The following is an 11,411-nucleotide window of genomic DNA, read 5'->3' on the forward strand; positions in this document are numbered from 1 at the left end:
TGCCAAGCTGGGACCCCAAGCTGCCTTAAATTTAAAAAACCCTAAATTTTGCAAAACTGATAGGAAAAAAATAAAGGGTTGGTTGGTTAGTTAGTTGTCTATAACTCTCCCTGTAGTATTAAACACACTACAGATCTGTCAGCAGGGTTCAAAAGCCATGTGGTTTCTTTGGGCCAAGTGAACAGAAGCACAGTGCTCCCCTTGCTCAGAGCTTCCTCCTCCTCTTCCTCCTCATGCCCTTTCCAGGCCTAAATAGCACTAGCCACGTAGTATAGCTGGAGCTCCCTGTAGAGATGTGAAATGCCCTACAAATTAATAAGACATGACTCTTAACACATCTCATTAATTCGGGGTTGGGTGTTACGTGAAGCTAATGACAGATCTCCTGGGCTGCCATCTTGCTGCAAAAGCCTCTGTGAGGTGGATCCTCTGGTATTAAAATTAACCCCAAGTTAGCTGAAAAAAACCCATGCTTGTGTCTCTAGTGCTCAAAACTGGCATTTTTATGAAAGCTGTGAGCTAAATTAATCTTGGTATAACTCCCAGCCTATTTGGCCATGAGTTCAGTTACCCTATCAGAAATTACAAGTATTGAAGTCACTATGAATTGTGCATTTGACAACAGCTTTCACCTCATGTGACACTATTACTTTAAGGAGAATAAAAGTTCACTTTCAGCTGGATAATCTTAGGCATCTTTCAGGTATCAGTGAATGGAAATCACGATTGTTTATTCTTTAGAATATCTGTTTTTAAGGTTGCTGGGCAGAGGAAATAACTGAGAGTCATTAGTTTCTGCTGATGGTCAGGATTTTGTATTGCCAATTTGTAATGTGTTTGTGGATATCACGTATAAGGAATTGGGAATAATAATGTTGTTTTAAATCGTTATTGACCTCCTTTTGTAGTGACACTCCTAGAATAACTTGTGAATAATTTGAGATACTTTCATTTCTGACCTGTGGTTGCTTGCTGTTTAAGCAAAATAAATACCGTACCACCAAATACTGCTTGGGTCCAGAAAGCAAATCAAGGCAGAAGACGATAGCACATGGTTTGATTCATAGAAAGGCATAAAGCATACGACAGAACAGCAGGGGCTTGCTTTATTAGACTGAAAATAAGAGACCCCTTGCTGCCTAAAGTGAATGACAAGAAAATTCCACATAAAAATGATACCAGTGTTAGAGTATTTTTAAAAATAAATAAATATACTCTGACTTTGATTTTTGAGCCCTGTGGCACTGAGCTGTGTAAGGAGAGCCTGCGTACTCTGAAATGACTGATTTGTCCCAGCCTGCTTCTCCGCACCAAACCGTCTCCCAGATTTCAGTTTTGTTTGTGCACGGCAGTGTTTGTGGTGGTAAACATGTGCAAGTTGCTGGCCCTCACAGTCGATAGGGTATAAAGTGCTTTTTGGAGACTGTGACTCTCTGAATTGTGGTTTGCTGCGTTCGTTTTAGGGGTGGTGATCCCTCAAGGAGCCTAAAATGGTTCAGTCACACATCAATGGCTAATGGTAAAATGGTGGTACTTGGTCCCTCTGAATGGAGCCTACCGCCATAAACATGCCTACTACAGACAAAGGAAAGAGTAATTTTTCATAATCTGGTACCAGTTAATCAGAAACAGCCAACTCACGTGACTAGTTGTTGTTTTGCTCTTGAATTTATTTGGTTTTGTTATGAATATTAGAATGGAACATAAAACATTACAAATGGTGGGAAAGCTTGTATAGCAGGTTTAGTTCATACCTCTGATCAAAGTCATGCTAGCAAGTCGATTAATAGTAAACTGCAAGAGCTTAATATTCTCCTATTATGTTAATCTCTGCTCATATTTCCATGCACGATAAATCAAGTGTTTTCGCTGCACCTTTCAGACGGCAAGGGACAAAGCTGAACAAAACCACATTGACTATAGGAATTTCAGGCCAGCTTATATGATGCCACTAATAAGCTACCCATTTCACAGTAATTTATTGTTTATAAACAGTAGTCTCTTGCTTTTTTCTGGCCTGTATCATGAGAATTAACAACCTTGGCTTATCCTATCTATCACTAACAGGAAAAAAAACATTTTCAAAATACCATTGTGAAAGTGAGTAAGTTAAATATGTAAGTAGGTTAAAGTTACCTAAGTTTAGGTAACTTATTTTTCAGGTACTTAAATAATGGTAAACAGTGATGATAATAAAGTATGTTTTTCAATTCAGAAAAGTGCAGTACACCAAATTCAGAGAGAACTATCTCTTTAAGTAACATCTCAGTGTACTGTTCTCAGTTAGTTCATGATGTTTAATCCAGGATAAATTGTGACTTTATACCTTAGTACTTACTTACTGATCAATTATCCGATTCACACCTGGGATTAAACACTGCATGCTCTATAAATAATATGTGCACTCATGCAAAGACGTTGTAGGTCATTAGTAGCAATTTAAATATCACATTGTAACAAACTACTTTGAACAAGCAAAGCCTTTACTAGTTCAGCTGAATGGATTGCTTATCAACAGCAGTCTACTGCTCTTTTTAACCTGTACCATTGGAATTATTAACTTTGGTTTATCCTATCTATTGCAAATATAATTAAAATAGTGAAAAATGAGTTGACATTTGGAGGGTATACACATTTTCTCCATCTCCTGTCCATCATCCTGTCCCTGCTGAATGCCTGGGATTGGGAGCCTGGCCTCACCAGTGCTCTTGCTTTTCCCTCTTGCTACAGCTGAAGTGGGAGCTCCATGTCCAATTTGTTTCACTCTCTATGGCGTATGAGCTCCTGAGCAAAAGCAAGAACTGGATGGTGCCCAGGGTGGAGGAGCCCAAGTTCCTGTCCTTTGAGAGGAAGGACAAGCAAACAAAACTAAGGACGACTTTCTCACATGATAAGCAGTTAAACTGGAAAGTAATGTCACAAGAGAGTTGCAGATACCATATGTTTTTCATAAGGGTGAAAAAGATCAGACAGATACATGAAGGAAATATCCATTTCCTAAATTCAAAGATCACATCTTTGCTTTATGCAATCTCTCAGGTGCACACTGCTAGAAACTGGGATGGCACGGAAGAGAAATATGACTGTATACTTGATCTAAGTCCCTGCACTTTGCTATTTTCTATTATCAGAGACAGTATCCTGCACAGATTTTTGCTGTGATTTAGAATAGCCATTCTTAAGCTCACAGAAGCAAGAGTAGAGCCCTTTTCCTGTCCAAGTCTCTCTCAGATCTCCTAGACCAAGCAATCCCAACAGACGTAAACACAAGGGTTGTGAAAGGGCTGGGAAAAGTTTTGATGAAAGAATGTGTAAATGTAAGAGGTTTTGAGAAAATGGACCGCCATGCAGTATATTGATTTTTATTATTTGTACAAAGGGTCTGTCACTGTGGTTAGGGAAAGCCTGATGCTGAGATGTTTCTCAGCTATATTGCTACAAGTTGGACATAATAAAAATATTGCTATTCAGATTTATGATCTCTTTAACACCTGGAGGGTTATACAAGGAGACAGTTACAATATCTGATTGCTTTGCTCTTGTCTTCCGTGGTCAGATCTCAGCCCCACCCATGAGGGAGGTGATGGCTTGTGCTTCTTTCAAATACCCACATGCAGTCTTCTCTGGATCAGTGCTAATGCAGAGCAGCCAGCTCACTCTGAAATCAGTGTTTCACCTATCACATAGCTGTTTTTCCATATGGAAAAGCCCTTTTTGTTTACCTGAGGTATTAGTTCCTTTCCCTGTGACTAGGAGGGTTATTAGATATCTTTCAGTAAATGTTAACTATCAGAAATTATTAATATCAAGCACAGTGGTGAGCACCTGGGGGAAAATGAACTCTGAAATACTGTGACATGATTCTGTAACGTGAGAGGTAAAGACCTCCCCTGTATACTGAACAGGAGAAAAGCAATTCGTGTGGCAGTAGCCATGGCTCGTTCTTTCTTTTAGAAAAGTGGAAGATAAGGTTACCATGTCTTTGAGTTGAGTGCCTTTTGTGTTCCTTAATATAGCAGGTTGATCTTCCAGTAAAGCTCACCATTTAGTGAATCTTTTGTCTACAGAAAGATAATCTAACATATTCAAATGGAGTAACCCAATTTTTCCACATTTTCCATACTAATGTAGTTTTTAGGAATATTTATAGGAGGAGCTGACAAATACAGGACAAAAAGTTAGATGGTCTTTAAAGTAAAATTAATTAGTATTAGGTATGTTGCTATACAGTTCAGAGGACAGATGTCTATGCCAAAGCTGTAGTTACTTGTGAAGAAATCCTGTAAGGCTATGGTCATGGAAAGTTTCTCCTCACTGTGGAAGGTCCTGGTGTTGGTTTAGCAGTGACTGGCCAAGATGCACTGCTTGCAGCCTCAGGCCGCCTCCGCAGGTGCAGAGGACGATTGATGCTGGCTATAACCTGCTGTAAGAAAACAGAATGGCTGTCTTGCCCAGAGCCAATGGGATACATGACTGGGACACTTGGCAGTGATGAGTGGGGCAACTTTATCACATCTGCACTAAGTAAATGAGGTCCTGATAGACCATGCTATACAGCTCCCTGCATGACATAGTGGTGATTCATTAGCATTGTATGAATAAGCTGTAGGGACTCCTCAGCCCAGAAGAGATCACGTAATTTATTTAGTGGAAGTCTCATGTACCCTGTAAAAGCAAATATATCTGGACATAGGCACTGATACGGTTCTAGAGGGTTTTTTAATACATTCAGATGAAAACAGAGTGAAAGTTTAAGTGGGTGTACTGAGAACTGCTCTGCTATACATAGCATTGTCCATTTATTCTGTGGTTTTAGCTTGATCTTGGGATTTACAGCAAACCCAGGAGTGCCATTCCAGCACATGGCCTAAACCCCAATGATTTTTATGCAGGTTGTGATTCTCTTTGCATTACCTCTGTGAAGGTCTGACTCAGAGACACAGCAGCTAGGATAGCAATGGGCCAGAAATCGGGTTTCTTTCCAGTCATAGCAAAGCTAGTTCTGATTCTTTCAGCCACACAGCAGTGACACCCTTTTATATGGAGGCCCTGTAATGTATAGATACTTAGGTCATCCTCTCCATCCCAATACAGCAGAGGTGGCAGCCAGCAATACAGTGTGCCTGATGAGAGAAAACAGGTTTCTGCTCATGGTATTTCCAGTTCTTAGAAATCCCTGTCAGTGCAGTAGCAAGGGATCACTTCCGTAGCAAAAGATAGTGGAATTGGTCTATAGGGGTGTTTGAAATCACAAAACCTTGGCATTTTTATTTCCAGCAAACCCATTATCTTGAAAAGGAGTGAAGGGGGGGTGTTGGAAAACAGTACAGATGTGGTTTATTTTGCTGAGACTGGATTAACAAGAAAATCAAGTACTTTTGGTTTTGAGAACGTCGGTGTCTTTGTCAGCCCAAGGGAATCTCAGTACTCCTGAGGAACAGGGTTAGTTCATTGCTTCTTTCATCCCACCTGTGCAGCACTGATGGAGATAGCTGGGATATCTACCTGCATGAGCAGTTCCAAGAAGTTTCAGTGGAATCATCCCACTAAATACACAGACAAGCCACTTATTATCTCCCTCTTAGAGAAACCTCATTTACAGCTTGGGAAAGATAAATTGGCAGAGTTAATCCATAGACAACCGTTTAGGGAAGCCTGATATTATGATACTGGGAGAGTGTGCTTTTGCTTAGTCTGAATCTTTGCCCTTACAAATGTTGCAATATTTGCAGTAGATGTGTTTCCATACAAAGTAAATGTTGTAAACCCCTTTTTTGGCTAAAATTGAGGATATGTAGGGTTGAATAAAGCAACTCATGCTCTGGAATGATGTGTCTGGAAGGTTTTACTTCAGTATTTGCTTTTGCTGTCGGTATTTCATCGGAAAAAAAAAAAGTCAGGCCCAAGGAAGACCTTGGTTATTGTTGCGTGCTGTGATCAGCAGTGGATTTGTGTTTCCTGTTAGCTTGGCTTCCTGGTTCATTGAGATGGCTGCAACGGGGGTGTGAAAGCTACAGGGACCAGCTGCCTTTACTTTACCAACTTCACCAGTTGGAGCAATAGCGTAGGCTTAATTTTATCCAACATGGAGATTTGACAAGACTCAAGCTAGCAGGACAGCAAGTAAGGAGGAAAGGTAGAGGAAAGGAAGAACTGATGACCTTTTGGCTAGGTAGCACTGCCATTTTGCCATGCTGTTCGTTTTCTTAAAGGTGTGGGTACATGTAGTATTCAGGAAAGCGAGGAACACTAATCAAACCTGCTGCTGATGTGAATGTGGTCAACACTTTGCCTGCATGCTCTCAAGTGGAAGGCATGGTCCAGGTGATACTGAGGCCCTGGGATATGCCATGTTCCCATGACCGCATCATGGGACCTTCTTGGCCCCCAACAAAAACGGCCTCACTTGCACAATGTCTGCAAAGGCCTGATGTCCTTTATAAATGTGGGGATGTTTCCCGCTGTCCCTCTGGTGAGGTTTCCTGGGGGTCCCCACTGGTTACAGCTCCCAGACCTCGTAGTGCAGGGAAGCCAGAGAGCGGGCTGGCGCGGTGGTGGAGCTACAAGATGGTGGCACCACTCAAACCTTCTCTGAGCAACCCCGCTGGAGTAAACCCTCCCCCCCACTCCCAGCCTCAATTTATGCCCAGAAAAATCCCTTGACTGATAAATTTATCTGGAGCAACAGTGACATCTTGTGGGTTAATTTTAAGTGTGCTCTATATGGAAATCTTCGTTCCTGTCTCCTCTGAAACCATCAGTCTGAATTCAAGCAGCATCCACGGCCATCTGCTCAGCACATCCCTAGATCTGACAGCAAAATAACTGATGGATGGCAGAACTGCTCATAAAGTATTACGCCAAGGGCTCGCTTGGAAATTCAGTTAGCAGGATCATATTATTTGGAAATAGTATTTTAATTGGAAACTGATTGGTAAGTGGATATTACACATATTTCATTAAGAAGACACATAGAAGGCTTGGTTCTACATGGACAACAAGAGACTGAAGTATTTGTTAACGTGTGTTTTTGAAGATGACAGTGTCCTAGTTTTAATTTGCAAGAATGCGATTAGATTAATGTTTTTACAGGTCTCCATTCTCATTATGGTAACACTCTTTATTTTGGTTTTCATCGCTGAGCGTAACTTTTGCTACTGTGTTTGCCAATCTGCTTGCAAGGCTTTATTTGATTCAGATCTATTTTTTTTTATCCTGGCATATTGAATTTGTTGCTCCAGAGGATTTTTCATTCCAGCTGGGCTTCAGTTATTCTGATTCCCCCAGGGCTCCATTTTGAGTCCTGCTGTGATTTGCATTTGTAGACTTTCGATGGGTAAACATTATAGCTTCTCAAATTCTGTACTGTCGCATCCTTTCCGATGGCACTCAGCTCCTGCTGATCTTGTAAAAAAGCATGATGCTTTGCATAATATTCTGCATGACATTCAGTTGTGGAGATCTTCACATTTAAAAAATCCTGTAATTGAGAGAAGAGCTATCTGCTATTAATTAGCTGTCCGATGCCCAGGACTCATGTTGATAGTAGTGGTTCCCCTTGGTTATGATTTTATTAATCCATAGGAAAACATACCATTATAGATAGTAAAAATTCATCTCAAAAGAATACTGCCAGCTTGAAAGATGGAATTCAGTCTTTTAATTTATTAATCTTTTAATGGAACAATTTTAAATACTAAGTTCTAGATTTATTTAAAATACTTATTTCCAGCAGACTTGAAGGTAACATCTTTGTATCTGTGTTAGCAAATATTTGTGCACACAAGCGCTGGAATGACTTCTTAAGAAAGCTTGGAAACCTCTGTTATTGAACATACTTACACAAACTTTAGGAATGGATGAGTTTTCTAAAAATGAACTTCCCGAGCTGATGGGTGAGGTCCTTCCCACCTATTTCTTCTCAATATGTGCCTACTCAGACCTACACGGACAAAAACATGCCCACACATTTCTGTACAAGCGTGCAGATGTCTTTAATAGATTTTTGAAAATGAATGTTACCAACACGCGTTTCCTGATCACCTCTTCTTCCTCACCTCCTTGAATTCATCCTCATCTTAAAATCCAGTTACTCCCTTGCCATAAATACATCGTATTGGCCTGGATAAAGGACTGGCCTGGTACACCTCCCCAAGGGAATAAAAACCTTGTACCAAGAGGCAGGCATTGCTTCCTTCCAAGGTTACCATGGAGGCTGAGCAATATACTGTATTTTGCCCATGCCGACAAAGAGATAAGCACGATTTTCAATATCACCACACATCACGTTTCTTGTAAAAGCAGCAACATCTACTAGGATTTTCTTCTTGGAATCATAGCTTTAAAAGTGAATAAATAGGAAAGAGAGCCCACAACCCAATAATCTACTAATCTTCTGAAGTGGCAATTCATCACAGTACCATCTATTTAGAAACATTATAAATCAAATGTCTTCCTTGTACCTATAATGATGTCTATAGCAGAGTGGTGTTTTTTAATCTATTAAAAAGAAATTAAGGGAGATAACAATCCAGCAATCTATCAGTTTCAGAACTACATTCTGTTGGACATTAAGCATCAATTAATAAAATAATATAGGTGCAGTTTGTCATTACTATAATACCTTTTTTAGTGCAGTCAATGTTTCCCTTTTATAAATTTCTAAGGATTGTGAATTCCCTTCTTCTAGTGATATGTGCATGTTAATGGGACAAGGAGATGCATGTCAGAGCAAAATATACTGCTACATTATCACTCAGAATTTATTCTACTTTCTTTGAAGGAAAATTATTTTTACCGTGATTCATTTTGCAGTACAATGCAACTACTGTTTTTTTTTTCCAGGTTCTTCTGGCCTTGTTAGTATATATTTACCAATTTGCCTACCTGCACTTTTGCATGCTTACTAAATCATGAGCATAATTATATTGCTGGTGTTTATTAGGTATAGAAGTACCCTTAATATGCTGGATGTTCTCCATGGGGTGGTAGTTACAGACTTACATAGATTATACTCAGGAGTTACTGATTTGCGGCAAAAAAATACATAAATACACTTATGCTCATTAATACTCATATTGTATGAGCTGCAAAGACAGAAGCAGTTTCTGAAAATTATTCTCTAAGTGCTTTTAGATCTTGTACTTTCTTTCCTTCAATGGTTTAAGTATGTCATATAGGAGAACTTTCTTCCACGGGAGACAATTGGCAGTTACATCAGAAGGGCTGTCAGCACAGCAGTCGTCTTGTGCATACCTCTGTCCCCACAGCAGGGGTCAAACTGGTCCTTTCTGTGGCATGAAGTTATCTGCTTTCTTGACATTTCCTTCATTTAAGCTGTGATGGAAGAAATGTCTTTCATTAAAAACTAACAAAATTATGGGGAAAAATATTGCCCATGAGCTTGAAGTTTAACTTGAAGGTTGGTCCAGCTGGCAAACTTTCCCTATGTTTGGGATGATGAGCTCCTGAGAGTTCGAATTTTTTTTTAGTGATTTTTAATGACTTGGAAGCTAACTGGAAAATTCAGATATAAGTTTCCCTAAATTTGGGAGTTTCCTGTTACAGTGCTGTGATTCAAGCATATTTCAAGTACATAAATTTTCTTCAACGAATCTCACACTCTCACTTACCTTCCCATGTACAAAGTATTTGTATTGTATGGTGCTGAGACACTTTTAATACATTCTACCCTAGAATTCAGGTAAGTTTGGGATTTTTCGAGGTGTAGCTAACAAAGCAACAAACACCTAGAATGAAAATGCAGTGAACTGAAACAGTTCCTGATATTTAAAAAAAAAAAAAAAAAAAGAGAGAGAGAGAGACAGTTATGTCCTGAAGACCTTGTTAAGGCTCCTTAATTTGCCTGGGTTTTGAAAAATGCAAAGTGCTTGACAGCTAGCGAGGAATGACATTTAACAAAACAGTGATGGAAAGCGGCAGAGAACCTGAGAGTTTCTGAAGTGCAAATGGTGATTGCTTCTAACTACATGCTTGGAGAAACTGGAAAGAGTCACTCTTTTCATGTCATTTTCTAAAATATGACATGGATTTAAAATTTTAGATACCAAACTGAGTGACAGACTTTTCTTATTATGAATTTTAAGAGGCTTTATTGCTTTTTGGCTAAAGGCAATACTAAGCCGCTTTTATTCCAAAAGGCCAGCCTCTACCAAGAGGGCAGTAGCAGCCACATTTTCTTTAAGTTCAGCAACTTAACCAAAAAGGTGAGAAGGCCTTGTGCACAAGGCACAAAGACAGGCTAAAAAAGAGGAACAGTACACCCCCTTCCCTGATAAATTTTTGTAGACACAAAATCTGGAAAATTAGAAAACATTTTTCAACGATAATGGCCATGATCTTCTTTCAGAAGAAAATGCACGTAGTTTTGCCATGTTTGAAAGGAAAAGAGTGTGTCTAGCTGTAAGGTTTTTTGGGGGGTGAGGTTGGTGGTTTTTTCTTTTTTGAATAACGATGTGCCATTTAAATAATGGAAAGTATGAGGCATCGCTGTGTACTTTTCTATGTGTGCCAGCTGGTATCTGTTTCTGGAAGGGGAGTGAGAAAGATGTTTCTTTAGTCTAGCATTGCACGCAGTGTTATAAACTGGGAGAAATATAGGCTCATTATAGCAATGAATGAAAGCAGACATTTACTGTACCTGTGAATGGTGGGTGTTCTCTCACTAACAGAAACAAGTGGCAATTTTTTCACAGTTGCCTCATCTTCTTTTTTGAAAGTGCTTTCTTGGGAAATTAAAAGTGAAAAGCAGTCCAGATTGACGCATTTTTGGCATTTACAATAGAAAAGACACCGAGTGGGACAAATCCTATACATTATCCTTGGTGAATTATTCCTCTGCAGCTTGGCTATGCATACAAAAATGGCAAGATGGATCCTGCTGTATGAGCATCCACTTCTTGCACCGTTTTCTTCTCCTAACAAGTTGGCAGGCGTGTATGTTCATTATGCATGCAGGGCCCCAGGGCTGGCTTCTGTTAGAAGCAGTGGCTGTCTGGACCCCTTACTTACAATTTATTTATTTTTCACTTAAAATAGACAAAACCTAGTAATTCTTTCCTCATGGTCAGATGATCTTTCACATTCTAACAGTATTTGTTTTCTCCTCAGGAAAGCTGAGGTCTCTTGAGTGTTGCCAGAGATACCGTCTTTCCCATGTGGGTGGTGGGACCACAGCAGTTAAGTGTGGATAGATCCACATTGTTGCTTTGAAGGTCTGCAAGCAGTCCTGTAGGTTTTTGGTGGCACTGCCTGCAGTGCCAGAAATCAAGAAAATGCTTTGAAAAGACATGACAGTCAATGCTAGAAGATAATAGCTGTTACTAGTTTATTCACATTTTCACATTTTCTGGAAAAGGATTTGAATCCAGGCTATATAAGCTGGAAAAGGG

This window comes from Charadrius vociferus, unplaced genomic scaffold (genome assembly GCF_000708025.1).
Source record: "Charadrius vociferus isolate BGI_N301 unplaced genomic scaffold, ASM70802v2 scaffold1151, whole genome shotgun sequence".
In the NCBI taxonomy this organism is placed as follows: domain Eukaryota; kingdom Metazoa; phylum Chordata; class Aves; order Charadriiformes; family Charadriidae; genus Charadrius; species Charadrius vociferus.